The sequence below is a fragment of the Phymastichus coffea genome, unplaced genomic scaffold, assembly GCF_024137745.1.
Source record: "Phymastichus coffea isolate CEN01 unplaced genomic scaffold, Cenicafe_Pcof_1.1 PCOF00016, whole genome shotgun sequence".
Lineage (NCBI taxonomy): Eukaryota > Metazoa > Arthropoda > Insecta > Hymenoptera > Eulophidae > Phymastichus > Phymastichus coffea.
In genome coordinates this window covers 5,420,405-5,446,811 of record NW_026706827.1, presented here as the reverse complement: position 1 = coordinate 5,446,811, position 26,407 = coordinate 5,420,405, and the positions used below count along the sequence as shown (strand labels likewise).

Here is a 26,407-nt window from a genome sequence, read left to right as displayed (position 1 = left end):
TTTATAATTGTTTTTCTCTATTTCTACAGCTTTTTTAAAAATTTTTATATTAACTTTCTTACAGGAAATAATTTTTGATTTTATTTTTAATAAAAGAAGAATTATTAGCTGCTTAGTCCGATTCGAAAGTATTTGAAATAAAAAAAAAAGCTGGAGTGATCTCCGTGAGCCAAATATAATTTTATTGTTGACGTATCAAATATAATTTTATGCAAATGTAATTTTATGCCATGACTCTCTAATGTATTCAATTTTAAGATTTTTGTATCGTTTTTGCGACAAGCAGAGTGTATTTTTGCGATTACGGTTTGTGATTATTATGTAATCATCTTATGTATATTAGATATTAACTGAAGATATTCATTTGTACGGCCCGTAAACTTTTGCATTTTTGTTGGAGAAGGAGAGAAAAATTTGTAATTTCTTTTTTTAATAATAAAAATTTGTTTTTTCGGCCTTGAAAATGGAGAATCTACGACTCCGAAACGTCAGCAATAAAATTACATTTAGTTCACAGAGATCACCCTAACTTTTTTATTTATTTCAAGAATTGTGAACGCTTTAGCTACATAACAACATTCTCGTTGTTAAAATATACTAAAGTATTTGACTTTATCGATAAGCAAAATAATTTTTCCATTTTTCTATTAACTCAAAATAATGAGCTAATACGAGTATAATTGCTTTATTTAATTAGTTCAACGATCCTGTGTTGGGTACTTCCATAACTCTTCATAGGCTTATATGCCCTTTAATTTGACAAATATAAATGACAACAAAAAGCAATTCAATTTTTGTCCACCATCTAGTATCTACCATTTTAATTTTAAAAATCTTAGTTCAGATTTGTAATCAACCACCGCGAAAATCCATGTATACGAATTTTTGTATGATTCTAACTTAAGACTTCTTCAGTAATAAAGTTTTGAAACGAAGCTTTTTATTTTACGATATAGCTTCGTACGCAGATTGTCGCGCTGGTAGTGAAATTAACCCGTTTCTGTCGAAAACGCTACTAACAATATACCAGTCTTTGGCACCTCGCAACTCATTCTGTAGATGATAAAAAAAATTGAAAGATTCATATTTTAAACGTTTGAAATAATCCCTTACCAATGGTGAACTCAAAATTGCTCAAAATTTTTAATATTTATGAAAAAATGACGTTTGAACAAAAAAATAGCATGAATTTTCCCCTCTCGTTTTTTTTTCAAATCTCATTTTCAAAGCCCTTTACATTGGGAATTGATCGAAAAGCTTTTTTAATCGGTGAAATAAATCGTTGAATTTTAAAAATCTATAATTCAAAGATTGATTTTTATCTTAGAATTTTCAAACTGGCCCTCAAATCGCAAAATTTTTTTAAATAATTCATGATTTTTTTTCTCGAAAAATATGAATTGTAACGGGGTAAGACCGTTTAATTATTATATTCGCGCGATTACATTAAAAAGACACGCGAAATTGTCAATGCTCACTACTATTCCGGGAGAGCACGAGAAAGTATGCGTCAGTCAACCGATAATCATTGATAACCTATACTAAATTGAGTGGAAGCTACGTGAAATGAAAACACTTGTTAGTAATGTAAATCGGATCTTTTATTATCCCTCAAAATTCACAAAAGGTCGGCCCGCGCGTTTGTTTACATGCACGCTCGCTCGTCGACAACACGCTTTGCCGGTACGCTCGCTGCTCTTTGTTATTAGAGCCGTTACATTCACGCATCGAATGTTAGAACCAAATTATTATTCGTATAATCGCGATCGCGAAATTAAGCTGGCCAGCTTACCTTATAATTGCAGGCGATCGGAGAACAACACGAATACCTCGCACAGCACGGAACAGTTGTTTGTCGTTTTTATTGTTCGCGAGTCGCGAATGCGCGTACACACTGGTTTCGCCCTCGATGGCGAAACCTCACACACTCTCTCTCTCTCGTTCTGGCCTCTGGCTCGTAGCTGGATAGCTCCTTGGCGGCTGCAATCCCGGATCACTAATTCCTGCTAATTTTCGAAGCGTGTAGATGTCAAGGGCACGTGAATTGATGGAAACGATAGCGTAAGCGGACGGACACTATGATGGTCGATGCTTCACTGGTTCAAATTCGTTCGCGCGCGTTCCGTCTGCTCGCGTGCCGAATTCGGCAGGTGCTGCCCTCACAGGCAGCAATTAAGCTAAATGGTCAGCGCTAATTTGACGTTTACCGTTACAGAACTTATGGAAAAAGTGCCGAGAGAAGAAAAATACTTAAAATAAATTCAAGAATACACCTGAATTTTTTCGACGAGTTTTCAGAAAATTTTTTGTTTTTTCAAATATCAACTTTTTGCAAAATAAAAAAATTGCTCCAAATTTTCTATTATTTGCTCATTTATTCTGTATTTCTCTTTTCTTTCTTTCTATCATTATATTCCTACAGAGCTTGAAATATTTCTCAAATGATGCAAGTAATATTTCTGAAGTGTTTTAACATATATTTCTGAAATATAGGAATGAGCATGACAGAAACCGTTCTGAAATATTTCTTGTAATATTTTTGGAATATTTAAATATATATTTTTAATATAAATATAAATTTATCAAATATTTCTTGTAAAATATTCTCGTGACAGAAACCGTTCGGAAATATTTCATGTAAAATTTCTGGAATATTTAAATATATATTTTTAATATAAATATAAATTTATCAAATATTTCTTGTAAAATATTCTCGTACATATTTTATAGCAATTGTAACGGGGTGGTTATCCTACAAAATGAGAAATTTATTAACGTACAAACTCCCACGATGCAGAGCTAACCACCGATCCGTTAAACACATTGCAACGGTAGTCGATTTAATTAATTGAACCGTTCGCGATTCTGCTTCTCGCGCGTTAGTTCGAACTATTGAGAGAGAGAGGGGGCGCGCGATCATTTGAATAAGTAGTTACGCCTCAGCTGTTTACGCGAGTTTACCGCCGATTTGTGTTTTGCACTTTGATTCGCAAAAATAATTAGTTTTCCGAACAAATACGTGCGTGGGTGCAACAGTAATATTGCAGCAGCAAGCAGCGGTGCAGAAGCAGCAGATTTGCAGCATACAAAGGCGAATTGAGGCAGTGCAACTGATTAAGCGAGGTGCAGAGGCAGTTGATAATTTTGCAACAACAATTACGACTGATCACCGTAATTGTACCGCATGGTAGGTGCACCTTTCGTCATATTAAGCGAAACAAAATACATTCGGTATTTTGTCTATCCGTGATAGCGTTCTATTTTTTGTATTCGTGTCGTGCGTTAGTTCGCGGTAGAATTCAAATCTACTCTCTCTCTCTCTCTCTCTCTCTCTCTCTCTCTCTTTCTCACCGAACATAATTAAATTGTAAAATCCTATTTTCGTGCGTCAGTCTTTCGGCCCAATAAAGACTGTAGTGATTTTTTATTAAATAAAGTCTGTTAAATTTATTCGCCGTTTTCGTCATTTGATTTTCCTGGTAGCTTAAGTATTTGAAACAGGCTTAGGTTTTAATCCAATTACATCTAGGGGATTAAGAAGATTAAGAGTATAGTCGCTCACACTTAAAACTCATCAAGTGTAACAAGACACGTGACTTAAGGTGAGTTCAACTCCGATCGATAGAAGACAACTAGGATAAATCATCTGACGTTAAGGCGAATACACGTATTATCATACGTGTTTAATGGAGCGGCGGTTTGCTCTGCATCGTGGGAGTTTGTTCTTAAATAAATTTCCCATTTTCAGATTTATCTTCCCTGTTACAACATACAGTTATACATGTATTCGCCTTTACGTTAGATGATTTCGTTTCAGTGTCTTCTTTCCAACCGAGTTGAACTCACCTTAAGTAACTTGACTTGTGACACTAGATTTATCTTCGGTATGAATGATTTAATGCCTAATCCGTCTAATCCCCTAGACGAAATCGGATTAAGACTTAAGCCTCTACAGATCTATTAAGGAGGTTACTACCCAAAATTCATTTTCTTAAGATTTTGATGAAATTCATACCAAATATTTATTATGGTGCAACACATTACTGGTAGAGGTTTGGTGAGGCCTACCGTCATGGTTTACGAGATATGAAGCCTCAAAGTTTTAGAATTTAACACGTGTCATATAAGGCCTAGTCGCCATTTGACGGTAGTTTTGGAAACATTTCCAATCATAACTCAGAAAAGGCTTTTAGCGATTTGTTACAAAAATAGTATGATATTTTTAAAACCTTAATAAAGATGATATCCAAAAGTCAGGAAGCCTAGCGTCACCCTTAGCGAAATATTTTAATGTAAAGTTTAATATTTAGTATTGGATTCACTGCGTAAGCCGCGTGAGTCGAGGAGAGAGCAGACGGTGGCAACACCGCCGATACTTCCAATTTGCCGGTATACGTTTATCGCGTGCAGCCGCGATGAATATTGCAGGCTACTGCAAATTTATTTTTTAGTTTGTAATAAAAAAATTAGAATCATTAATTTTTTTGGAAGCATAATAATTTTAGACGTTATATTATACTATAATTATTCTTTATTTATGTATGAAAATACTGACGAGTTCCTTTGAACAATCACGATTTCTTATAAATTGTAACTAACGATTCGAAATACATAAAAAAAAATTGACGGATTTTTCCGTAGATAAATAACATAACATTATTGACTTTTTACCCTATTAATGATTTTCTCTAAACATTTGTTGTTATTAGTTACTCTTGGTTTATTATTTTCTAATTTCTCAGTCAAAAAAGCTACTAGTTTTTTTTCACCTGCTACATGCAAATTTTTCAGATGAGAAAATGTAATATTTTGTTTTGCAATTTTATTTAAAAGGTCTTTAGAAATAATACCTTTTAATTCCAATAACATTTGCAAACCTAGCTTTGCATTAATACTATCTTTAAACTTATTGACACAGTCAGTAAGTGTTAGAATATTAGAAAATAGAGCTTTTTCACTAGCAATTACTTTAACAAGTTTTTCCAAATTTACAACGTCAAAGTAAGCATTATGCAGCTTGTTAACATTTCCTCCACTCAAAAACTCATTCGATAAAGTACTAAATTGAAACATACCAGTACCCTTTCGATCAGGTAAAACTTTTCTAAAAAGTTTCAACGAATCAGAGAAACCACTTATCATTGAAAAATCACTGAGCATGTTATTATTAATAATCATTTTTATTAACCTTCGCGAATCAAAAGAAACGTTATGTGTGACAAAAAGCATTCACCTTTCTAGTTTCATAAGAAATTTCTGAAGTTCACGTAAACCTTCTTGAGCGTCAATAGTGGTAAGTTTTTTGTTATGCAAGTATAGCTCGTTCCCGATATTCGTCAAGCCCGTAACTTCCGATGCGGCTGACGAAATATTTTTAGTAGGTGTCAAATAAACATTCAATGAATCTTCACCACATTTTACAGCGATTTGTAGAATATCCTCACCGAGACCAGATAACTCTAAGTCAAAATAGACAATCACAGATTCATTAGGTAAATTTTCGGTAAGCTTATCGATCAAAATCATATCTACATTTTGTAACGGCCCGGAAAATAATTAAATTATTCTCGCGGCCTGTTAACAAATTTATCTTCGCTGCTCGGTGCGAGGCTTACCGCCGCCCCGATCAGCTAGGCGCTTCCTGGTGTTCCGCCGCGTACGGGCGGACACGTGCTGCCCTGAAAAGGGATCGCGAAAGCGCGGCTAAGCACGAGAGCGTGCGTGGATTTTAACCATGGGCGTGGGAAGGGACAAAGGTGCCTTCCTGGGTACGCCCAACACAATGGCAACACTTGAGTAGGTCAAACCGCACTTTATTCACTCAATCAGATTTTCCTTTTTACACAATACCGCATGCCGAGATTTCGCTTCGAGTACTATTTTAGAGAGAGAGAGAGACGCTTGCTCGCGCAACTAACGCACGCTAAGTAATCGCTTACGAACGCAAAGAAACTCACCGGGAAGTAGCTGCTGCAGACAGACTACTCCTTCTCGCTAATCGCCCTCGCTATCGCCCTTGTTCGGGCGGACAAGCTCTGCTCCTTGAATCGCCCACCGGAGATGACGGTCCACGGGCCCTGGTGATCTTCGGGGAGGCGTCAAACTTTCTAGCGCACTCACACTTTCCTTTTTCCACGATCGTTTTCCTTTCCTTCGCGCGCGCACGTGACGACCGCTCGAGCTCCCCGATATCAGTTCCCGAAAATCGTCTCCTCTCCCCACTCTACCGCCGCGGCACGCGCCTCATCGAGTCTCCCTCTCTCTCCCTCTCTGCTTCGCTTCGCGCTCGCTTGCCCGCTTGGCCATGCTCGGCCTCGTGCGCGGGCAACTTTCCGCGAAAACGGCCCCGGCCGTTATAATTTTCAATATTATTTAGAACCATTCCAACAATAGATTGATAAGTTACTCCTTCTGTTTTCTCAATTTTGTTTTTTTTATTAGCTCTATTTACATTCAAAGTTTGCCTACGTATTTTAAACTCTTTAATTTGAGCCTTAATATTTTTGTGCAGTCTTTTTTTATCAGCTGCGTGAGCGTACTTTTTTGTTGCACAACCCTCAGATAATTTCAACTTTTTCCTTATAGCTACAATAGACTGTTCGCCATCGTTTTTACTATTGACCGCACTTACAACTCTAATATCACAAGAAGCACTTTTGCTTAAATAAATATTTTTTGGTGCTTTGCGCGCTATCATATTATTGACACTTTCGTTGCTTTGACTAGAAGCTGAAACACAAAATTTTTTAGAATTGGCGGAGTATTTTTTAAAAAAAATTTGCAAAGCATCGTATAGCTGCAGATCTTTTAAAATCACCGTTTGTTTTTTCACTTCCGTTGATTCAAGTTTGGTATGGCGACACCATAAGCCGCAATTTTCGTGATTATCATACAAATGGTCCGGTAAACTTTTAAGAGTTGAAGCTAATTGTATAGTTTCACCTTTATTTTGCGAAACCGCATATGAAAAACATTTTTTAATATGATTTATTACTCCTTGCTTAGCCAACTCTTTATGAACTTTTACTAAGGTGTACAACTCATTACTGAAATTTTTAACGAGATGACTTTTATCGGCCAACTTATGTATTTTTCCAACCTTATTTCTTCGAATGGCAGCTATACTTGAACTATCCTCGTCTCCGATCACGACTTTCACATTCAAACCCGCTTCATTTAATATGGAGCTATTATTTACGAGTTGTACACCAGCATCTGCCTCCATACTTTTCGCGCTACCTACAAAATTCATCCGGCAATCGTGATCGTGGTCGTGTCCAAGTTCGCATTTTTTACACGCCCGATTTCGTGTGGTATAGTCGAGAATTTGTTTAGAAAAGAAACCGATGAAGGTTCCGTAACCATTTAAGCTATAGTAACTCTTGCCATTTCCGCGTTTGCTCCATCCCATGTCATACGAAACGATAATATTAACTATTTCTCCCACGGCAACGTCAAAGGATTGTTGATCTGAAAGGCTGTTATCTTCTGAAGCGATGCAAGATTCTAAGGACGACTTCAGCGGGTAGATATCTTCAGCAATTTCAACAGGCCTAAACATGAAAGAGAAATGATATTTCAATAATTAATGCATATGATTGATCAGTACCATTTGAGATCCCCTTATAAAATTATTTTTCAGTATTTTTCTAGACAATTGTCAATTTTTTATTGATATAAGTATTTTGTACATTGCATATTAGCTTAATATAAGATAATTCTACATAAAAAAATTATTCTAAAGCTTACGTTCTATTTTTTACTTTATAGCTCTTATTAATTAATTAAGTAATTTCATTCTCTTATTGTAATAAGAATCTTTGAATTTCACATGATTTTCTTTTAATTCTTATAACTAATTTCCTTTGCTTATTGTAATAAAAATCTTAATTTCGCATGATTTATTCTTTCTTAATCGTTATAATTAGTTTAGTTCACTGATTGTAATAAAAATCTTTTTCACTTCAAAAATTCACTAAAAGAACACTCAGAACTTTGACCGAGATTAAATTTACATCTCATTCACATATACCTTTTTATATTCAAATTTTGCAAAAGCTATTGTAGAGAAAAAAAAGCAAGGTTATGTTAAATCTTACAACTCGTTGCACATTTTTCCAACATTTCCAATGACAAGTCTTCTTTCCTCTAATGCAGCTCTTTAACAGCTTTCTTTTGCAGCCTCCTCGATAGCAACTCCTACAGCTTTTTCATATCTCTTATACAGTTTTTGTGTGATATCTGGAATGTTGGCGCAAGCAAATAGTTTATTGAGAGCGCTGTGACCAATTCCAGAATGAACAGCCCCTTCAAATAAGATCAATGATACGTTATATATATTTAAAACTTAATCTTATATCATATAAATAACTCGAACTCTAATACTCACCTAACAACACAGACAAATTACTTGATGAATAACTTTGGCCATCGATCGTTTGTGTGAAGAATATTATTCGTCTAGCAGTTGTCACAAGATACAGTTAGGATACTGTGAAAGCCGTGAATCTCTTCGTTGATAATCTTTTTCAAACTCAGTGTTTTTTTGCACAGCGTGCACTCCAACTCGTTTCCGAATTTTGTCACATTTACAACTCGGATTCGTTCCGCGATTTCCAACGGTTTGTCTTCGATCACAGCCGAAATCGCCGCCTTCTTTTTTGCTTCATTCATACGCGCTAACGCTTTTTCCTCCGTAGTTTTTGTTTAGTTCTAATAAACCGGCCGTTTGATAAACAAGATCGTCCAGACATTTTCGCAAAATGTGGTTAGATGGAAAATAATATGTACAACCACTCGGTTGAAAGCAACTGAAGTGAGTGTCGAGTCGAGCGGGAACAGCTGGTAAATGGCTACGCGATGTTGCCAAATCTCTCTTTCTCGCGCTAGTCTCACGGTGTGTGTACACATGGATACTGGCTCGGATGAGTGTGTGTGCACACATATGAGCTTGATCTGTAAAGTCACTTACAAAAACTTCATGTTTGTTACATAGTGTTACAAGTGGCGATAGTGTAGTAACACGCCTTAAACTTTTGAAAGTGACGGTAAGGAAGTAACCTCCTTAAGCTAAAAGGAAACGAAATGACGTAAATGGCGAATAACATTTACAAAGTTTAATTAACAAAAACTACAATCTTTTATAGGCCGAAAGACTAACGCACGTGAACAGGGTTTGCAATTATTACTTATAATTCGGTTAATTAATTATAATTTCTCTCTCTCTCTCTCGCTCTCTCTGAGCAATAAAGGGAAGCAGAAATTTGTTACGAGAATTTATTATTATTAGGAAAGAAAAATTATTACATGATAATGAATAATGAATATGGCGTATGCGCCTTCCTCCTTGTACAAACAGGCGTATAACCGAGGTTTGGCGGACGATCTTCCTGCGAGACGGATGCGTTGACCAGAAGAATATGACGAATTTCTTAGTCGTTATAGGAGTATGGGGCCAAGAGTCCCTGGTCCCACTTCCAGTGCTGGGTGTAATTGGGGTAGTCCCTTCCCCTGGACACTCCAGTCAAACCGCAGTGTGGACAACTGCGGATTAGCCGAAGATACAGGGGGCCATCCTATTTACCACACGGACGGGTAGCGGCCGTTCCTAACCTCGCATGGTGACCCGGCTCGTTCCTCAATCTGCTGGATGCATATGGGTTGGGAGTAAGAGGAGGACGGTTGGTATTTTCCTCTTCTAAGGTCGCCAGCTGGGCCCGCAGGGCATGGAGTTCCTGGAGCTTCCTGGCCTGCTCCGCTATGATGCGCTCCCACTTCTGCTCCGCTATGATGCGCTCCCTCTCCTGCTCCGCCTCTAATCGCCTCTTCCTCTCTGTGAGCCAGATCGAACGTGACCCCTTAAAGTAGGTAGCCAAATCGATGGCCTTCTGCACCTTGGGAAGCCACTCCTTCGCCAATTCCGCGGCTTGGGCATCAGAGTGACCCGCAAAATCGAGGACGGTCTGCTAAGCCTTCTGCTCCTGCCTGGCAGCCTCAATCCGAGCACTTCGGGCCGCTTTGACCCGAGCTAGGATTCTGTTCCACTCCGCGGACAGATCTTCGCCACCTTAGGCCACGGTCGGTCCGGATAATGGAGTAGGAGTCCTTAAAGATTGCTCCGGTCCTTAAAGATTGTCCTACCTTGTCCTTAAAGATTGCTCCGGTAGCCGTTGGAAAGGCCTTATCGTGCGTTGGCACAGGTAGGTCCTCTGAGCCTAGCATCGGAATCGGTGCTAATTTGTCCTTAGAGGCGGCTCCGATGGCCCCTGGAAGGGTTTCATTATGCGTGGGCGCTGTTAGTCAATCTGAACGAAACACAACCGAAACGACGGCTGGAGTAACCAAGCCTACCAGGGTAGGCGGGGCCCCTGCTGCCAGCAGTTCATGCGTCAACCATGCAATTCTCTCTATCAGCTCCTGGGACACCCATAACTGTCGGTCCGTTGACATCTGTAATTAGATCAAATACGATCAGGCAAAAGCTCAGGCGTTAATAGAAAAGAGGAAGGAGGAGTTAAGAATTCGATTTCCCTCCAGGGTTCCTCGGGCGCAGACGCCGTGGGGAGGCGGCCACTGGGATCAGCGGAGATTTCTTCGATCCTCGGAGGCGTTCTCTCCTCTTGGGCGCCATGGTTGGCGCAGGCCCCGGGTCGGCCGTCTCCTCTCATCCTACGTCTGCGGTATTATTCCGTGTAACCACTACCTTCCGGCCTAGCTAAGGTTGTGCTTCGTTCGTCTCATTGCTGAGCTCCTCATCGGTACCTTCCTTGTCACGGGGGAGTTGCGCTTGGTCTAAGGGCTTTAGGCCTTCCAAGGCAACTTTACCGAAGTCTGTACCATCCTCATCCCTGAACTGGTAGAAACTTGGACCGTTCCGACGCGCTATCACAAAGGGACCGTAGTATTTCGGATCTAACTTGGCTGCGATGGCCTTAGCTGACGACGACAGTAAGTGATTCTTCGCCCAAACTTTGTCACCTACGTTGAAAGTCACGTCGCGGTGTTTTCTGTTATAATAGATTTCTTGACGATCTTGTGCGGCTCTCGAATTCTCGGACGTCTTCACTCTGTATTTCTCGAGCTTTTCCATGCGTGCGCGCCAGTCTTTTAGGGCTTCTCCTTGAAGCTCGTCCTCCGCTTTCCTTTCCTCGTCTCTCTTCGTGGAGTTAGGCAACTCAGAATTCTTCCCATAATTCAGGAGGTTAGAGCGAGTAGTTTCTTGTACAGCATTGTCATACGCAAAGGTGAACTTTGCCACATACTTATTCCAAGTATTGTGACGCTCCTCGATGAACGCAGAAATCATGATCTTAATAGTCCTATTGGCCCTTTCCGTGAGATTGAATTTCGGGGAATAGGGTGCGCATGTCGCATGAATCATCCCCTTGGACTCGAGGAAGCTATACACAAGCTTAATCTTGAACGGTATCCCATTATCCGACAGGAATTGGTCAGAAACACCGTACCGGAGAAATATGCGCTCGTTGAGCTCTCGTTTAATAGTCTTTGCATTGTCCTGCCTAATCGGAGCGCACTAGATACATTGAATGAAAAGATCTACAAAGACGAGTAGATACTCGTGGCCCTGTGGCTATTTGGGAAATGATCGCATTGAATCATTAGGATTCAATCTAATTAGATTTAATCCGCGAGACTATCGCCCAGGGGCTGTGAACTATATGCCGACCCATGAGTCCTGCAGGAGCCCTTTGTTCGACTTTCACTTGCTGATAGGTGGTGCAGTTTTTGACGTAGTGGGCCACGTCCTTGTAGATCTTCAGCCAGAAGTACAGCGTGATCGCCCGTTGATGGGTTTTAAAACGTCTCAAGTGCCCAGCCGTGGACTCGTTGTTGCATTCGGTGAGAATGCGTTCTCGTTGCTCCCAAGGGACCACGAGCTTCCACGCGTCGTAGTTCTGGCCCAGCACGTTGTCAACGGCAGCATTCGGCCGTTATGTGAATAGTCTACCCCCGGTAACCTTTCAATACGGGTATTTACTCGGACTTTTAAGGACTTACCGTACCTTTTTCCCGTACCACAGGTCCCTGATACTCTCGTCAACTCTCAATAAGGCAACGGCGGCTATTAAGTCCTCCTTAGTCTCGTGCATACGAGACAAGGCGTCTGACATAACGTTATCTTTCCCTTTTCGGTGTACAATATTAAAATCATACGACTGTAGACGTAGTGATCAGCAACCTAGATTACCATTCGGGTTCTTCAGGTTGCGCAGTCTGACTAAACTGTGGTGATCAGTCACGACGGTAAAGTGATAGCCCTCGATGTATGGTCTCTATTTTTCTACTGGCCATATTATGCGTAGGCATTCCCACTCCGTAACTGACAGCTTCCGTTCCGAGGTAGAGAGGGTGCGGCTCGCAAAGCATAGGACTTTATCTTCTCCATCGATTTGCTGCAGCAAAACGCTGCCTAGACCGGTATCACTCGCATCACAGTCGATGGTGAACGGCGCTTGATAATCCAAATGGGCTAATACAGGCGCAGTAGCAACTAGTGCCTTAACTCGCTCAAAAGTTTTTTCTTGCTCGTCTCCCCATTCAGACTTGGCGTTTTTACGCGTTAGCGCCGTGAGAGGTTCACAGATCGTTGCGTAGTCGCCTAAAAATTTTCTATACCACGCGGCCATCCGAAGGAATCTACGTAATTGCTTGAGATTTTGCGGCGCAGGATATTCTAGAATGGGACGAATTCTTTCGGGATCAGGGCAACAACCTTCGCGATTGACTATCACGCCGAGATAGTATACGTCGGTCATACATATCCGCGACTTCTTACGATTTATCGCCAGACCGGCTTCTTTAATCCGATAAGGAATCATCTTAAGCCATTTGACGTTGTCTGCAAACGTTTGGGTCGCGATAATCAGATCGTCTAGATGGTATGCAAATACGTAGGACTCCATTTCCGGAATAATCATCTTGTCTGCCAATAATTGAAAGGTTGCTGGTTTATCGGCGAGTCTATACGGCATCCTAATAAATAATAATAATAATAATAATCCTAATAAACTCGAACAATCCGATATCCGGGACGGTAAATGCTGTGATTGAGATCGATCGCTGGGTCAAGGGAATTTGCAAGAATACGCCTGAGCAGTCCAGGGCCGTGATATATCGCGTGCTGTAACTTGCGCAAAATCACATCCATATAGGGTAAAGGGTATGAGCTGACGCGTGATACTGCATTCACCTTGCGGTAGTCAATACAAAACCTGTAAAAGCCATCAGGCTTACGTACCATGACTACCGGACTGGACCATTCGCTGGTCGATCCTCCAACATCTTGCCCACCTGTGCGCGCATCTCCTTCTCAATCTTTGGAGAAACAGGGTAATAGCGTTGCTTTATGAGAATCGCTTCCCCGTTGATGTCGTGTTGGATCTAACCGATACAACCTATTCGCTCGCACGAAGACTTTGGCAGCAGTTCGTCAATCACCTTCCCAATTTCTGCTGACTGTCCGAAACATCTTCTATACCTATGGAAGCCAATAACAGAGCTTTCGCTGTATGCAATGATGAAAGGACGGCAGGAATTTCCTTGTCTTCCTTCTCCATTCGAAACATATTCGTCTTTGGGTCAAACACGGTTGCGAAAGCTCGAATAAAGTCGCCCCCTAGGGTATACTCTGCATCGGCCTCCTTTAAGATGAGGGTATCGATGGGGTGTGTTCCCTCTGCGACTGTAAAGGGCAATTCTACATGGCCTAGTATGGGTACACAGTGATCGTCGACAACTCGCACGGCCTGGCCTTCACTATAGTTCACGCGGCAGTTGAGTGCTGCCGCTATCTGCAAACCTAAAGAGTTATGGACCGTCCGCGAGGCTCCAGTATCATATAAAGCTTGGAAAGTGAAAGATCCGATGCGTACCGTCAGCCACCACCTGGGATACTTTTCGACCGAGGCGCTTGCCACAGTACTTCAATCGCCCTGCGTCTTCGCATCTTTTGAGCTGCTCATGGCTAGCGTTGAGTCAGCTACATCGTTACACAGAGCTTGCGCTACTCCTATGACGCTATCAGTTTCGAAGGTCCGGGTACCCAATGGAGCATTAGGGACCTCATCTACTTGCCCCCTTCCTTGTTTTTCTGGTGGAGCATTCTGGACAGTCGCGCTTGATGTAGCCAGGCCAGCTACATCCCCAGCACAAGAGTTTCCCTGCCGGACCTGGTGCCTGGTCCTTATTCTTGCTACTCTTAGGTGTCCATGCTTGGTCTCTATTGGATAAGCCACGCTGCCATCCGCCGCTTCGACCACCCTTAGATACATCCACCGAAGTTCCGTGCGGTGGCGCGACTGCCCTTCCTCCTAGGTCTTGTTGTGAAGCGCGGCCCATCGTTGGTATGTCCACTTCTGGTGAAGAGCCTTTGCCAAAGTCGGGGTTCATCTCCTTCATCTTCACCTCGAAAAACTACTGGAACAGCTTCTTCTAATTTGCTTCAGGGTCCTTGCTTGGCTTCTCGACTAGAGAGGCCAAAGCTGGCTTACTCTTCTGCGTTGTCGCTTTAGGCTGCCAGGCAGCCTCTGGTAGCAAACATTTCTCTGCAGGTGGAGCGGCGTGTAGTTTTCTTCGGACTCCTCGTCCTCGTCCTCCTGAGCTTTAAGCACCAGCTTTTGGAGATCTAGTATTCCCTTACGGTATCTACATACTCTCCAGCGCAGCTTCGGGAGCATTTTTTCGATGATGAGCTCGACTTGGTCCGTTATTGGCCAGGGGCGCTCAAACCGATTTAGAATGGTGTAAAGGGAGGAGATGTAGTCTCGTACAGGCTCCCCGGACCCTTGAACACGTCGGTGTGCCTCCACAACCAGGTTACTCTTGTTCCGACGCAACTTGCTATACGTTTTCAATACCGCTTTCTTAAAATCTTGGTTCGTACACTGTGTCGGCTTGAGCATCCGGTACCAAAATAAGGCCGGTTTTGCGAATAAAGAAGTCAGTGAGACCAGCAACTTCTCATCCGACACACGGTTTACGCGTCGGTTCTCTTCAACCTGTTCTAAGAATTCTTCAATACTTGCGCCGGATTCTCCCGAGAACTTAAGTTTCCATTCTCGTACCGTTTTGCCTAGGTGTCTACCTCGGAAGCCTGTTCGCACGGTGTCGGAATAGCTATGCGTATTCGTCGTGGGGCTGTAGAGCCCGTGACACTGACGGTTCCGTTGTCGAGTAAAAAAGTTGCGCATTGAGATTTAATCTTGAGCCTGGTTGCAGCAATGACAGGCCTTCTATTTGGTCTAGTTCGTATTCTATTAAATTGTACGTATCCTGAAACTATACGGTTAGCAAGCCTCGGTTTGCGTTTGCACGATTTTGCGTCTCTAATGGTAACGTTTGCGGACTCGCCACAACCATTTGCATTTGCGTATGCAAGTCTCGGTTAGTGTTTTTCAGTGCTTTTATTTCCGTATTTTTATTTGCGATTACATTCTCTAACTTTTTCGCTTTTTCCGTTAGTTTATCGCAAGATAATAGTAAGTTCCGTTCTGCTATCAAGGCACGTCGCAATTCGTCTGCGGCGGGTTTGGGAATTGATTGGACGGTACCGTTCGGCAGACGCATTGTAATGAGGAGTTCATATCTTTGTGTAGCTGCCCTCGGCCGCGTAGCTTGACAATTTCGGTAATGTTCCTGTGTTACACACCGTTGAGAAGAGATGCGACATTGTAGATGTTATAGTTATCGGTTGCGTGTACACATCGATCATTGTTGTAATTGTTTCTATGTCCTTCGTCGTTACTTGCGTTCGTACTCCTTGCGTTAACGCATCTGTTGAATGTATGTTGAACGCGTTTAAGCGATCTACGGCATGAGTTGATAAATTTATTTGTCTGACCTCTCCCCTTGATATTACTGACTATTAAGAGCGAATGCGATAATTTTGTTACACTTCTATTGAAATTCTTGATGCAAATGAAATAACAGAAAATTTACTTAACTATTCTTCTTATCATTTGTACGAGGTCTGTCCGGAAAGTATCGGGCCTACGTTTATATCTTCGCGCCATAGTGTTCGAGCGACCTCTACCGGACAGAAACATCAACACTACAGCCTCACGAATCTATTGGTTACTTACTGACACCTGCCAGACGTATAGTTCATGCGCAGCGTGTCTTTGTTAACAGTGCCTTTTTCGCGTTCGTCGGATTTTGATATTGTCAAAAATGACTGAAAAATAAGATCAACGAATTTGCATCAAATTTTGCTTTCAACTCGGAAAAACAAGTTCGGAAACTATTGAAATGATGAAAAAGGCTTTCGGAAGCGAGTGTACGAGCAAAACATGAATAAAAGAGTGGTATAAACGGTTCAAGGATGTTCGCATTTCTGTCGATAGTGATTCTCGTTCCGGCCGACCTTGGACGACAAAAACCGCAGATAATATTGAGCGGGTGTGACTTGCAATCGAACAAGATCGTCGTATGACTGTGCGATAACTAGAAGAAGATCTTGGGATACCAAAAACTATAATTTCAGGAATTTTAACCGAAAATTTAGGAATGGAACGCGTGTGTGCGAAATTCATCCCAAAATTGTTTACAGCAGAACAGAAGAACATTCGCTTAGAAATCGCTCTGGACAATCTGGAAATGGTCAATAATGATGATAATGTGCTTAGAAAAGTTATTACATGTGACGAATCATGGGTTTATGGTTATGATCCTGAAACAAAAAAAACAATCTTCACAGTGGAAACATTATGAATCGCCAAGACCAAAAAAGCACGTCAAATGATGCAGTAAGAAGAAAACGACTGCACTTTTAGGAAAGTGGTGACTGGCTTCTCCATCGCGATAATGCGCCAGCGCATTCATCCAATCTTGTGCAGCAGTTTTTGAGCAAACATAATATCGCATTGCTTCGACAACCTCCATACAGTCCCGACATAGCCCCTTATGACTTTTGGCTGTTTCCAAAACTAAAAAAACCACTCAAAGAACACCGATTCGATGACAAAACAACTGTTGAAAACAATGCGACGAGTGTACTTAAGGCTATCCCTAAAAGTGAGTTCTAGGACTGTTTTGAAAAGTGGAAACATCGATGGAACCGTGTTATTCAATCAAGTGGGGATTACTTTGAAGGATGCCACCCACCAGATGATAAAGAATAACGCTAACACGAAAATATAAATGTAGGCCCGTTACTTTCCTGACAGACCTCGTATACTTTTGTCACCTACCATATGTTAATAATCTTACAGGAAACTACTGGTAATGAATTTGTAACGAAAGCTCGTTCGTTAACCATTTTTTTAAGGTGGGCAAGTGAGGCGCACTCGCTCAAACTAATTGAGGCGGAAAGGAAGAGAAGGCAAAGAAATGAAGACGATTGGGGAATTATATACAGCACACAAATTTTGCATTTAAATAAATCTAATTAAGTCTAATCAAAATCAATTTAAACTTATATTTCAAAACCCTACATTCATAACCGCATAATAATAAACCGCATTACAAAATGAACTCATAAAATCAGCTTTTACAAATTCTTAATCTAATAAACACAACGGTGTTGCGAACACGTCTTAACACTAAAGAACAATGGAGAACCAGTTAACTAATCGCGCTTACAAAATTATACAAAACACAACGCGCGTCGCCCGGCATATGACGACAAACCGACTGAGGCTACTTAGCTAAAAGAGAAAGTCGCCCGGCGAGGGATCACCTGGACGATTTCTCTTTGAGTGATTTATGACACCGACCGTAATTAGGGCAGGTAGCCGGCGTGTGCACGCCTTGCTACCTACCTACTTAAAATTACGCACTGTGCCATCGTCGCCATGTTGCTGGTCGTCACTGGGCAACTCCTGCCGACTTCCCAAGTAGCGTCCCGAGCAGATACAGGAACAAGTCGTCCTCTGTCCTCTCGGTCCTCCTCGGCCCTTGGCGGTGTGGCGTTCGGCTGGCCCCTTTGTCCTCGGCTGCACTTTGACTGCTTCACCGCTGGCCGTCTATCGTCTTACTTTGATCGACTCGGAAAACCTTCCGACTCTGCTCTTGACTTACTACCGTCTGTCTGGCCGTTCGACTTACTACCGTCTGTGTCGCTCGTTTTTCCCTTCCGCGATCTACAGCTTCTTCGTCATTCGTTTTCTCTCCCCATTTGACATACTTATTTATGCCGCGCGCGACCAATGCGCTAATTGGTTCGCGATGCGCGCCTGCCTAATCTTGCTTAGGGCACGCACGCCCCCAACTATCTCTCTCTCTCTTTTCTCGGCCGTTTTCTTCTTACTGCATCATGCAAACGTTTCAAAATTTGAACGTAGTATTCTTTATTGATAGTCTGACCTGTTGGTGCATATTCGTGATGTACAACACCTTCACAATCGAAAAAAACAATCAACATTGACTTAACAATGCTCCGACTTTGACGTGCTTTTTTGGTCTTGGCGATTCATAATGCTTCCACTGTGAAGATTGTTTTTTTGTTTCAGGATCATAACCATAAACCCATGATTCGTCACCTGTAATAACTTTTCTAAGCACATTATCATCATTATTGACTATTTCCAGATTGTCCAGAGCGATTTCTAAGCGAATGTTCTTCTGCTCTGCTGTGAGCAATTTTGGGATGAATTTCGCACACACGCGTTTCATTCCTAAATTTTCGGTTAAAGTTCCTGAAATTATAGTTTTTGGTATCCCAAGATCTTCTTCTAGTTATCGCACAGTCATACGACGATCTTGTTCGATTGCAAGTCGCACCCGCTCAATATTATCTGCGGTTTTTGTCGTCGAAGGTCGGCCGGAACGAGAATCACTATCGACAGAAGTGCGAACGTCCTTGAACCGTTTATACCACTCTTTTATTCATGTTTTGCTCGTACCCTCGCTTCCGAAAGCCTTTTGCATCATTTCAATAGTTTCCAAACTCGCTTTTCCGAGTTGAAAGCAAAATTTGATGCAAATTCGTTGATCTTATTTTTCAGTCATTTTTGACAATATCAAAATCCGACGAACGCGAAAAAGGCACTGTATACAAAGCCCCGCTGCGTATGAACTATTCGTCTGGCAGGTGTCAGTAAGTAACCAATAGATTCGTGAGGCTGTAGTGTTGACGTTGCTGTCCGGTAGAGGTCGCTCGAACATTATGGCGCGAAGATATAAACGTAGGCCCGATACTTTCCGGACAGACCTCGTACGAGATGCTGTGATTATTGGCTGAATTATATATGAATGACTAGTATTGATAACACTTTTTACTCATTGCAAAGTGTCTTTCTCACCACGAATACTTGAAGTTCTTCTCGAAGAATATTGTTTTGAAAAACGAGACTGATCAGAATTCATAACAAAATCTAGATTATATTGAGGTATTTTAGAATTTGTAAGTTGTAACTGAACAGATTTACGATTTGTAATTTCAGTTTCTTCAGTTACATGTTTACTAGTTACGAGTTTAGTTATGTTTTTTTGAAGAAATATGAAGTCGAAGTTTCAGATTTTTAATATATTTTTAAAAATACTTTACTTTTGACTGATAGTTGGACCGGACAATCTACAAATTTTTTGATGAGTTGCTTACCGTTCGATAAAAATGATTATGTCGTGCCATTAACAATACCTTCAGGTACAACAGGAATTAGTCAGCTATTAGATGTATATTTTTTAGGCAATATAACATTTTTGTATGTGCAATTTATAATCAAATAATGTTAGAGTTGAAAGAAAAACAAGCGCATGATAGACTACACAGGCCGACAGAATTTGACAAAAATATTTTACCAAGAACCCGAGTATAGTTTTCCGAAGGTTTTTTGCGCGCTGAATCCGAATCCGAGGTCAGAATTACTCTGGTGGCTCTGGTTTTCGAGATATCCTAACCTTAAAGTGCAAAAAACGCGATTTTTGCCTATATTTGAGGTTATGTAGCAAAGAAAAGAATTTTTTTTTCAAAAAACTGTATACATCAAATTAAAGTATGAGTTTTCTTCTTTCAAATGCCGTTGAGTATGCTCGGATATCTTTTTTTTTCACGAAGTTACACAAATTTGAAAATTTCAAATTTTATGAATTTAAAAAGCACCACATCATTCAGCCCAAGCTATCGAACAAGTAACCATATTAAAGAGCCACTCACCAATTTAAACCAAACTTGGAAATATGACAAAACACTAAAAAATATTGTGAGCATCGTGCTTCTATTTACAAAATGCTCTCTTACGGGTAGAAACCACCCCTGCCAACCCCTAAACAGGCTCACCCACATAACCCTGGGTAGAGCAAGTTTAATTAACTGCTTTTTGATAAAAAAACTCATTTTCTAATCACAGGTATGCGTACTAATATGATCTAGATAGGCCTCATCCCCAAATACCTCCTCAACCTTTTAAAACCAGCCCTCCCAACCCCTAAGCAGGCACACCCACATGACGCTGGGTAGAGGAAGTTAGCCAAGTGCTTTTTATTTCAAATTTGTGTAACTTCGTGAAAAAAAAAGATATCCTAGCATACTCAACGGCATTTGAAAGAAGAAAACTCATACTTTAATTTGATGTATACAGTTTTTTGAAAAAAAATTTCTTTTCTTTGCTACATAACCTCAAATATAGGCAAAAATCGCGTTTTTTGCACTTTGAGGTTAGGATATCTCGAAAATCGGAGCCACCAGAGTAATTCTGACCTCGGATTCGGATTCAGCGCGCAAAAAACCTTCGGAAAACTATACTCGGGTTCTTGGTAAAATTTTTTGTCGGCCTGTGCTATTTTTTCTAAAGATGCATTCACTTGTTCACAATCAGTTCAAAGCAGGAATTTTTTGTCTATTGCTGCAATGCACTTGGTACAATAGTGGATAGGCCGTTACCGATCCAGAAACATTTCATAATGTAAATGAAGTTTGTTTGAACAAAAAAGAAATATTTAGTCATTGCGTTGAATGTGATAGTCTAGCATTCATAAAATGTGCACATTGTAACAAACTTTTATGTTTGAATCACATTCTAGAAAAATTATATTAGCCCTGAATGAATGTGAAATTGAAGACTAAATATATGTTTAATTTTATACTTTTGAGAAGCAACAGAAAAAAAATTTTTTTTAATTAAAAAATGGAAAACATAAGAGCCACTTTGTCTTTATACATCCCCATCATTGGCTTTGCGTAATACTGAAGGAATGTCATTTCAACATATTTGTATCAAAATTATTCAGTAATTTTCAAAATTTTTTTTTTTTTTCATAATTCAAACTTTGAGAAAGAGGTACTCAAAAATACCCAAACGGTAGGGCTTAGGACAAGTTAATCCTTGTTGTGGGTACCCTAAGGAACATTTTTCACCTAATAGCGAGCCTTTTGGCGCTGAACACCTGGGGACCGTCCCTTGTAAGTCTAAATAATCAATTGTTATTCTATTCCCGAATATTATTTTTATTATATTTTTTTACTTTGCGATCATGGAATTGGGAATTTCTATTAATTCATTTCCTTCTTTATATATGAATTTAGATTTTTTCGCTTCCACAACATTAAAATTCATTCTTTTAAATCATTACACAGGTTTACAAAAAAAAAAAGATGTCCGGATCTTGGGTCAGACCATATTTTTCTTATGTATTTTTTGACGCTGAATTCAAAGAAATTTTTGGTTTTGCTCTATCACGTCAGAATTTTTGGCAAAATCAAAAAATATGTCGAAAAAGTCGATTATTTTGTAAGAAATACGACAAACCTTGGACAATATTCAACATAAAGAAAACGAATATGTAATATCACTCAATACATCCAAAATGTTAAAGCACTAACCGTTTAATCAAAAACGTCAACTTCAACGCCGACCCTTAACCCTCTTACCTCCTAACACTACCCCTAACAAACCACAAGCACGCTCACCCATGTAATCCAGAAAACAGTGAATTTAATCGCTAGTTTTTAGCCATCAATCTGGTATAATACAGTGAGAAGATTAAACTATCAACTTTCTGGTTAAGCAGATGTATCTCACCATTCAGGCCTTATCCTATGAGCCCCTAAAACTACCCCTAACAAACCACAAGTAGGCTCACCCACATAACCCAGGGAGCAGCAAGTTTAATCGCCGAAACAGTCTGGTTCAATTCAGTTAGATGGTGATCGTTGAATTATACTCAACGAAATCTATAAAATTAATATCTATCCCTACCCTTTCAAATCCCTAACAACACCCATAACAGTATTTCTAACAAACCAGAAGCTAGCTCGCTCACTTAAGGGAGGAGTAGCGACCAAAAAACGCTTTTTTTATGAATTTTTTACAGAGATATGGCTTAAAATATTTTATTAAAAATAAAGGAATATTGTCGTACATCATTTCGACAATCTTTAAAAAAATTTTCATAAGAAAATATTGCAAAATAAGCCCATGTGAGAGTATTTCTGAAAACGTCTTTTTCAGAAGGTGCTCTGCGGTGTCCATCAGCATTCATCGTAGAATCGTCTGAAATCAAAAAAGTTTGATTTTTTAGATAAAGTGTATTAATCTACGTTGAATTCGGGATCATTTGCTTTGCTGTTCAGCGTCTCTATTAGCCCTCGCAATGCGATCCGCATTTTGCGCTACAGCGTAGACATGAGCGCTCATCCCAACGCCGATTCTCATATCATGCATAAACATTAATAAAGCACCACAACCTTCGTTGAAGATACTGTCAGCAACATTCGCTGCAAACTGAACTAAATTCTTGCTTTCTGATAACTTTTTTGATGAGATAAACAGATCGATTGATTTAAACCTTTGTTGGTGTTCTGCGTATATCCTCCAACACACCTTTCTACAAGTTCATCTTTACTCAAATCCTCATATATAGGCTTGATTGCTTGTATAATATAATCTGGTAGAGGATTATAGCTGTGTGTGAAATCTTCAATCGTTTCTGATGCTAGAGCCTTTTGGTACAACAAACGCCATGAGTTTTGCCGCTCATACATTTGTCGTGCTGTGGTTTTTCATCGGTCGATTGTTGGTGATATAATGTCCCCCAGATGGCAGTTTTCATTTTTTCTATAGACTCGCAATTGTGTCGAATTGTAGATCCGTAATACTGACTCAAGTTGTCAATCATTTTCCCACTCAATTCACCTTTTCCACCTAGCACTTTACTTCTTCGTTTTTGGGCAAACTTTTCCCTGATTTTACGACTTTATCGTCTACGGTATTTTTATCTAACTCTCGGAGACGGGAACCCATTCTTTTTTTAACATGCCCAATGCACTCTTTTTTTGAACGATAAAATCTTTGCCATAAGGCGTCGCTTTTAGTAAATTCCCATAGGTTTTGAAGTCCCCGTCTTCAACGTAGTTGACGATTTTTGATTTTTAGACCTTACCCTGCCACTTCTCCTCCCACCCCCCAACCCAGAAAATAATTTCAAGTCCCTTGCCTTTGACAATCGCTTTAATAAATTATGCACTAAGCCCCTTTGCTGGTCACAATTGTTTTTTTTACTTTTTGCTTTAGTCTTGAACAACGCCGTGGACGTAGTAAATGGATTAACGTGAGTCCCCTTGCCTCTCACCGGGGTGCTTGTTTAACGTGAGTGCCCTTCACTACCTTAAATCCATTAACTTCCTATTTTTAGCACTACCCAGAAACAACGACGTGGACGTAATAGGATTATGTTTCCTTTGGGGTGCTTTATTACCGTGAGTTCCCCTTGCCTCTCACCGGGGTGCTTGTTTAACGTGAGTCCCCTTGCCTCTCACGATCGGGGTGCTTGATTAACGTGAGTCCCCTCGCCTCTCACAAGGGCGTATCTCTCTTAAGGGTCCAACAGTAATCTGATAACATAATTTTGTCCCAGAAACCTTGGTAACGTCTTTCAATTTCTTTTAAATCTTGATGAGCACGTTCTCCTTGCTCTTCACTTACAGATTCAAGATTTTCCGGGAATCTTTAAATGAGAATGTAAGAAATGTACTTTTAAGCTCATTAAACATCCCAAGTTTTTGAAGTTGTCAAGCATATTTTCAACAATTTGTTTATACTGAGGATCTTTATTATTTCCTAAAAATTTAGTGACTACTTCTCTAAAACCTATCTAAGCTTTTCTTTCTAAATCTGTCATTTTTTTTCAAAATTTTGATCTTTTAACAATTCTCTTATCTGTGGACCATCAAACATACCTTCCTTAATTTTGGCTTCTGACAACTTGGGAAATTTAGTACGTAAGTAGATGAAGGCATTACTATTTTGAGCTTTTAAAGCTTTTATAAATTGTTTTATTAAACCTAACTTGATGTGTAATGGTGGTAATAGTATTTTAGAAGGATCAACTAATTTCTTTAAAATAATATTTTTATCTCCAGGTTTTAACTCTTCTCTTATTGGCCAATTTTTTTCTATATAGTGCTGTTCACGATCACGACTGTCCCATTTGCAAATAAAACAAGGATACTTAGTGAAACCACTTTGCTGTCCTAGAATTATAGTGACAATCTTTAAATCTGTGCAAATGAGCCATTGGTGCTTTTCGTAATTAAGTTTCTTTAATACAAAACTGATAGATTCATATTCTTCAGTAAGCACTACAGAATGAGCAACTGGCACCGAAGCATATTTGTTACCATTATGCAGTAGTAAAGCTTTAAAACCTCTTTTTGAAGAATCCAAGAAAAGTCTCCAATCCTCAGCTAAGTAATCTGCATTTAACTCGTTTATAAGTTCTTTGATATTACAACAATATACCAAAAAGTTTTCTTCCAAAAAATATTTTCTGAAAGGCTCATCTCTATTGCGGTAATGAGTAACCTTAGTTCCTTTTTCTAACAAGTTTTTTTCTTGCAGCCTAGAAGCAAGTAGTTCTGAACGTCCTTTAGAAAGATCTAACTCTCGTACAAGATCGTTTAATGTCAATTGGTTAAATAAAATTGGAGTCTTCTCTTCGAAAAAAAAAAAAAAAAAACTGTCATGACAATGAGAATCTTCATGTTCAGATTCAGTATTATCAGAATCTGTAATCTCTTCTTCATCTACAATCACATCATTAGTTTCAAGTTGTTCATTAAATTTTCTCCTTATGGTACTAGTTTCATCATTGATGATTGGGAAAGTCACTGAAGATACTTTTGGATATGTAATGTTGTATTTATTTTTAATGTTATAACCCGCAGTGTTACACAAACAAAAGTAACAATCATTCCTATGATTTTGAGGTTTTCTCCATATCATCGGAGATAAAAAATGTCTTGTGCTATCGTCACCGTTCTTCCACCGTCTTAGTCTGTGAATGCACTTTACACAGATAGTCTGTGGAATCCATGGCTTTTGGATTTCATTTGAAGATTTCTCGTAACATTCAATATACCAAGATTGCAATAAGTCCGTGAATTTTTTTCGTTCTTTACTTGTAAGGTATTCACCACACATAATACAGAAGTGATTGGGATCGTTACTACACTGATTCATTTTTTCCATTTTTATCCTAAAATGTTAACGACGAAAAAATATGAATTTACAAAATAATCATAAATAAAGAAATTGAAAACTACAATCACTATCAGACCATTCTCGATACAGAACTTTTCATTAATTACGCATATTTGCAAGTATGTATACAGAATTCAGGTTTGTGGGTTTAGAGAGAACTTGACTTTTCGTCTGTGTTAGAATTTGGGATTTGAGGTTTGCGGTTTTGAAACTTGGGCTTTAGAAAAGTAGATTTGGAGTTTATAATTTGTTGTCTTAGGTTTCATAAGCTTCCAATTTATATGCATTCAATTGGGGGTTCTGATTTTAAGCAGCTTTGGATTTGTGGGCTTAAATGCGGTGGGTTTTGAAATCGTAAACTTTGAATTTGTGAGCTTGAAGTTTAAATAACTTCGATTTTATTACATTACAGTTTTATGAGCTTGAAATCAGGGGAACGAGAGTTTAAAGGCTTCGAATTTATTAATTTGAGCTTCGTACGTTTGGGTTTGTGGGTTAAAAGTGTAGAGATATATTCTATAAAATGCTAGATATATTTTTATTGATTAAAATGACATGATATTTCGTAAGCTTAAAAATAGAATAAGATGGTAGGCTACTCATACACGTAACAAACTAAAAGCAGACCAGCACACAGGGCCCTTCTGATAGTATTGAACTCATTTTTTTATTTAAAACTACAGATTAAACTTGCTGTTTGAGAGATAGCCTGTTTCAAGTATGTTAGAGATGGTGTAATAGGATCCGAGCGCTAAGGGTAGGTATTCAGGTTAATTTTATTGATCAGAAGGTAGATTTAATTGGATGAAATGGATTGTTCCCAAGATAACTGGCAATTAAACAACTTTTTACCTTATTAATATGGATGAGCTAGCTAGTGGTTTGTTAGAAGTAGTGTGAGGGAGTTGAAGGGTTAGAAAAAGGTATTCAGGTAGATTTAGTTAATCAAAGAGTAGATGGTTCAACATTCT

The 26,407-nt window shown here is 39.6% G+C and overlaps 1 protein-coding gene across 1 annotated transcript in view; it reads left to right on the top strand.

Annotated features, from left to right (window-relative positions):
- The window catches only part of LOC131675175 (uncharacterized), a 929,507-nt gene that overhangs the window by 226,772 nt on the left and 676,328 nt on the right, over positions 1-26,407 (top strand). The gene's annotated exons all lie outside the window — the stretch shown is intronic.